General features: G+C 63.5%; 1 non-coding gene across 1 annotated transcript; it reads right to left on the bottom strand.

Moving 5' to 3' along the window:
• Window positions 1-987: 987 nt before the first annotated feature.
• LOC123376750 lies at window positions 988-1,151 on the bottom strand. Its single transcript, XR_006581926.1, has one exon. It is a non-coding gene; the product is annotated as a U1 spliceosomal RNA (small nuclear RNA).
• Window positions 1,152-5,959: the final 4,808 nt, after the last annotated feature.

Genomic DNA, 5,959 nt, shown 5'->3' with positions numbered 1-5,959 from the left:
TTGGGGATTGGTCCTGCTTTGAGTAGGGGGTTGGACTAGATACCTCCTGAGGTCCCTTCCAACCCTGATAGTCTATGATTTTAAGCCAAGCCGTACGGTACAGAAAGGAGTCTCGTGGACCCGCCGTCTGGCACGCAGCTCGGTCTGGCACCTGCCACGTGCTGCCGAGCCAGGCCCGCCCCTGTGCAGACCTGGGAGGACTGGGGGTGGGGGGTGGGGGAGATGCCAGGGCTCCATTTCCGCCACTCTTTGGTGGCAGGGGGCACACGCAGGGTCATTTCCTGCTGGCTAAGGGCACCGGCTGTCTCAGCCTGCGCCTGGCCATGCAATGAGTTTGGGGCGCTCGGCCCCGAGAGCTGGGGCGAGGTGTTCTCGGCACACCCAGCCCGGCCTCAAGGCAGAGAGACTGAATGTCCCACCAGGCCCGGGAGGGGAGGCAGGAGCCCCGCGGGGGCTGCATGTGCCATCACTGAGCACGCCTACCTGGTGGAGCTGAGCACTTGAGTGGGTTGGGGCAGCCCCTCAGCTGGGTGTGTTGGAGGGAAGGGCCAGTGGATCTAGTGCAGGAAATGGCATTTGGGGAGGAGGTGGGCCTAAAGCCATGGAAAAACCTCCTCCCCCCAGGGTGGTGCCAGCCCAGTGTCTGTCCCAGTAAGATAGTTGGTCCCAAGAAAAAGACTATTTTGGCAAGAGCAGCCGAAAGGCAGGTTTTGAAGAGAGCTTTGCTTTGGGTAAGAAAAGCCCAAAAGGAAGAAACAAGACTTGACGGAGCGTAGGCAACAAAGGCCCCAGCGAAAGGAAAACGCAGTTCTAGCAAGTGGAAAAAAGAGCAGAGAAATGGCTCCAGGAAAATAAAAAACACGACAAAAAAGAAACCAAAAAACCCAGAAACCTCCAGCAAAGAAAGCAGAGAAACCAAGCACAGAAAATAAAGCGCTAGAAAAGCCCTTTTCCCACTCTGATTCGTCTGTTCTTGACACCACTCGCCAGGGGAGAGCGCGAACGCAGTCCCCCACTACCACAAATTATGCAGTCGAGTTTCCCGCATTTGGGGAAATCGCAGGGGTCAGCACACCCGCAGTGCAATGGATGAGCCTCACCCTGGGAAAACCACCTTCGTGATCATGGTATCTCCCCTGCCAGGTAAGTATGAGTTCCTGCCGCCCAGCCGCCGCCCGCCCTCGCTCGCCCCGCACTTCTAACACACGGGGCGGACCGCCGCGCCCCGACCGCCGGCCTCACCCACACCGGCCCCCACTGCCGACAGCTGCCCCGACGCGGCCCCGGAGCCCCTCCCTTCTCCACGCCGAGCTCCCGGCGCCAAAGTCGGGCCCCGCTGGGCAGCCTGCGTCCGCTCCCACAATGCTCTGCTCGCACACAGATCTGCATACCCGCTCCCGCGGCTCCGCCCCTCCGCTCGGGCCCCTCCCCCTGCCCGCCCGGGGCCGGCGCTCTCCCCTGGGCGGCTGCGGGTGGTGCCCGTCGAGCCAGGGCGGCGGGGACCCCGGCCCCACTCTGGCACAGTCATTGCGGGGGCAGCTCCTCAGCCCCCAGCAGCATTTGGGGGTCCCCTGGGGGCGTGACCCGGCCCCCAGTGCTGTCCCCGGTCCCCGCCCTGCAGCCTGGGGGGCCTGGCACCCAAGGGGTTACAGCTGCTGGGGGCGGGGGGCCCAGGTTTGAATCCCCCCAGGGGCAGCACCCATCACTCACTACCCGCCCCCCCGCATGGGGACAGGCTGCGTCAGAGCCCCCGCACTAGGGAGAGGGTCACTCTCCAGCTCAGCTCCCGGCACCCCCAGCCTGTGTGTGTGGACGGCCCCCGCCCCAGCCCCCAGGCCTGAGCTGGCTCCAGGGGGCACGAACGAGGGCAGGGGCTCCGAGCAGCAGCCGGCCCCTCCCTGGTGCCAGGCGTGGCTAATCCCCGGCAGAGCAGCGGCTGGCTCCTCCCTGGGCCCGAGGAATCCCGGCGGGTGGGGTGGGGGGAGCTCCCCTTTTCCCCAGGCATCTTCCCCCTGGGAGCCAGAACCCGGGCAGGGGGGTTTGGGGGCAGGTGCGGGAGACAGCAGGTTTCCCCCACCCCGCCCAGCTCCACCTCAGGCTAGACCCAGCGCCAGCCCCAGCCTGGTTTCTATGGTGCCATAAAGGGACTGGTGCCCGTTTCACACCCCCCGCGGGAGCCCAGGGCTGGGCTAGAAGGGGGCTGCGGGTCAGGACTGAGGGGCACTGTCAGAGCTGAGGGGAGCCCAGGGCCGGGCTAGCAGGGGCTGTGGGTCAGGACTGAGGGGCACTGTCAGAGCTGAGGGGAGCCCAGGGCCGGGCTAGCAGGGGCTGTGGGTCAGGATTGAGGGGCAGTATCAGAAATGAGGGGAGCCCAGGGCCGGGCTAGCAGGGGCTGTGGGTCAGGATTGAGGGGCAGTATCAGAAATGAGGGGAGCCCAGGGCTGGGCTGGCAGGGGCTGCGGGTCGGGATTGAGGGGCACTGGTAATGCCAGCCAAAGTCAGGCAGCAGAACAGCAGGGGGTGCTGTAGGCGGGGGCTGGGGGTGAGGGGGGGCGGGCAGAGCTGGGGGGTGCACACAGGGCCCCAGCTCTCACTCAGCAGCTGGAATAACTCGCTCCCTAAAGCCGCGGAGTCCCCCCGCCCCGGGCTCCAGAGGGCCTGCACCAGGGGCAGCAAGCAGGCTCCTGGGGGTGGGGCACAGAGCCATGTGCTTGTGTCAGGTCTAGTCACAGCCAGGGCCGGCTCTAGGCACCAGTGGGCCAAGCACCCGCTTGGGGCGGCATCCTGGGGAGGGCGGCAGAGGGCCCCGGTGGACCTCCCGCAGGCATGCCTGCGGGAGGTCCACCGGAGCCGCTGACCCACAACCGCCAGAGCGCCGCCCCGCCCCAGCAAATCCTAGCCGCGGCTGGGAATTAAAAGGCTCTGGGCTGCCCACCGCGGCGGGGAGCCCGGAGCCCTCTGATTCCCGGCCGCGGCTGGGAGTTAAAAGGCTCTGGGCTCCCCGCCGCCGCGGGCAGCCCGGAGCCTTCTGATTCCCGGCCGAAGCTGGGATTTAAAAGGCTCTGGGCTCCCCGCCGAGGCGGGCAGCCCGGAGCCCTCTGATTCCCAGCCGCGGCTGGGATTTAAAAGGCTCTGGGCTCCCCGCAGGGGGAGCCCAGAGCCCTTTAGACACGCCTGCCGCCCTAAGGGCGCACGGACTGCCCCCCCCAGCCCAGGGCGGCAATTCAGTGCGCTGCTTGGGGCGGCAAAAACTCTAGAGCCGGCCCTGGTCACAGCTTCTCAGCTCTGGGTCTAACCTGGCCGGGGCAGTGGGCAGGCAGGTCCCACGGGGGCAGGGCCGGGGAGCCGCGTGGTCTACGGTGGGATGGGGTGCAGGGCTGATCGTTCAGCTCCAGGGGGCCTGTTGGGGGGAAAACCAAGGGCCCAATCCTGCCCCGGCCCTGCTGACCAGTGTGTTCTTACTGTGTTCTTTGAATGCTGAGTGGGGAGTGTTGGCCTGGGAAGGTTGCAGGGGAGTTTTGCCGGGACTGGCTGCATTGGGGATGGGAGACTTTCCTTGAGGGAGGATACCTGAGCAGGTAACATGAGAACCCAGGAAAGGGGTTGGAGGCCAGGTGACACCTCGGCCCAGGAACCTGGACAAAGGGTGGAGGAGCCGGGGGGAGGCTAAGTGAGAGGCTGGAGGGAGTTTTCAGTTTGGAGCTGGCTGGGAGACTGGAGGGGAGCCCAGATGGGGCTCTGGTCTCCCAATGGGGCTCTGGCCTCCCTGGCCCCCCAGATGGACCTGACTGAGGGGGTTCTGTTGTCTGTAGCAGCAAGGCCTGTCTGGGACTGTGTTCCTGGCATCTAAATAAACCTTCTGATTCACTGGCTGGCTGAGAGTCACGGTGAATCGCAGGAAGCTGGGGGTGTAGGGCCTTGACTCCCCCCCCCACGCCGTGACAACCAGTGACCCCTGTGCACACCTGCATGTGGGCTCAGGAGCTCTCGGCACTGCCTGGTGTGGGGGGGGTGTGTGGGGGCGGGGTTACAGGGACTGTTTTAAGGCATGTGATGCGCCCACACAGGCAGGGTTTAGGGCACCAGCCCCCCCTCCTCCCCCAGGCGGGAAAGGAATCGCAGCCCACCCAGCTGGGCCAGGCCCAAAGGGCTGCGCTTGGCTCTAGGCTGGCATGTGCCCATTAACGAGCCAGCTGGTGCTGAACGTGCCAGCAAGCTGGGCAGACACCTGCTGTGAGCGCTGGCCTGTCTAGTCCCTGCCGTGCCACAGGGGCTCCCCGCACCGCGTGAGCTGCTGTGAGTGGCACAGGAGATGCCGGCCGGATGCCGCGGGGACATAGAACGGTCAGCGCCCAGATAACCGGTGCAGCGCCTCATGATCTTTGAAAAGTCCTGGCGATCGGGGGAGGGCCCGGATGACTGGAAAAAGGCTAATGTAGTGCCCGTCTTTAAAAAAGGGAAGGAGGAGGATCAGGGGAACTACAGGCCGGTCAACCTCATCCCTGGAAAAATCATGGAGCAGGTCCTCAAGGAATCAATTCTGAAGCACTTATTCGACATTGGTGAGGCCCCATCTGAAGTACCGTGTCCAGTTTGGGCCCCACACTACAAGAAGGATGTGGAAACATTGGAAAGAGTCCAGCGGAGGGCCAGAAAAATGATTAGGGGGCCGGAGCACGATTGTTTAGTCTGCAGATGAGAAGATTGAGGGGGGATTTGATCGCTGCTTTCAACTACCTGAAAGGGGGTTCCAAAGAGGATGGATCTAGACTGTTCTCAGTGGTACCAGGTGGCAGAACAAGGCGCAATGGTCTCAAGTTGCAGTGGGGAAGTTTAGGTTGGATATTAGGCAAAGCCTTTTTCACTAGGAGGGTGGTGAAGCACTGGAATGGGTTACCTAGGGAGGTGGTGGAATCTCCTTCCCGAGAGCTGGGGCAAGGTGTTCACGGCACACCCAGCCTGGCCCCAAGGCAGAGAGACTGAATGCCCCACCAGCAGGGCCGGCTCCAGACCCCAGCGTGCCAAGCAGGCGCATGGGGCGGCATTGTTGGGGCAGGGCGGCATTTGGCTCCGGCTGACCTTCCACAGTCATGCCTGCGGGAGGTCCACCGGAGCCCGGGACGAGAGGACCTGCCGCAGGCATGACTGCGGAGGGTCCCCTCTTTCTGCGGCTCCGCTTGAGCTCCCGCAGGCATGACTGCGGCGGGCGCGCTGGTCCCACGGCTCGGACGGAGCTCCCGCAGGCATGCCTGCGGATGCTCCACCGGAGCCGCGAACCAGCGCACCCGCCGCAGACACGTCTGCCCCGGCCGCGGGACCGGGGAAGGGCGGCACAACGCGCCGCCCTGCTTGGGGCGCCATAATTTATAGAGCCGCCCCTGCCCACCAGGCCCGGGAAGGGAGGCAGGAGCCCCGCAGGGGCTGCATGTGCCATCACTGAGCGCGCCTACCTGGTGGAGCTGAGCACTTGAGTGGGTTGGGGCAGCCCCTCAGCTGGGTGTGTTGGAGGGAAGGGCCAGTGGATCTAGTGCAGCAAATAGCATTTGGGGAGGACGTGGGCCTAAAGCCATGGAAAAACCTCCTCCCCCCAGGGTGGTGCCAGCCCCGTGTCTGTCCCAGTAAGATAACTGGACCCAAGAAAAAGACTATTTTGGCAAGAGCAGCCGAAAGGCAGGTTTTGAAGAGAGCTTTGCTTTGGGTAAGAAAAGCCCCAAAAAAAGAAACAAGACTTGACGGACCGTAGGGAACAAAGGCCCCAGCGAGAGAAAAATACACCTCTAGCGAGAGGAAAAAAGAGCAAACGATCGGCCCTGAGAAACATAAAAACAAAGTGACAACAGAAAAGAGATAAAAAACCCAGGAACCTCCAGCGAAGAAAGCAGAAAAACCGAAAACAGAAAATAAAGCGCTAGAAAAGCCTTTCTCCCACTCGGATTCGTCTGTTCTTGACACCACTCGC

Source organism: Mauremys mutica, chromosome 8 (genome assembly GCF_020497125.1).
Source record: "Mauremys mutica isolate MM-2020 ecotype Southern chromosome 8, ASM2049712v1, whole genome shotgun sequence".
Taxonomy (NCBI): domain Eukaryota; kingdom Metazoa; phylum Chordata; order Testudines; family Geoemydidae; genus Mauremys; species Mauremys mutica.
The sequence above is the reverse complement of the archived record's forward strand: the minus strand, read 5'-3'. Positions and strand labels throughout refer to the sequence as shown.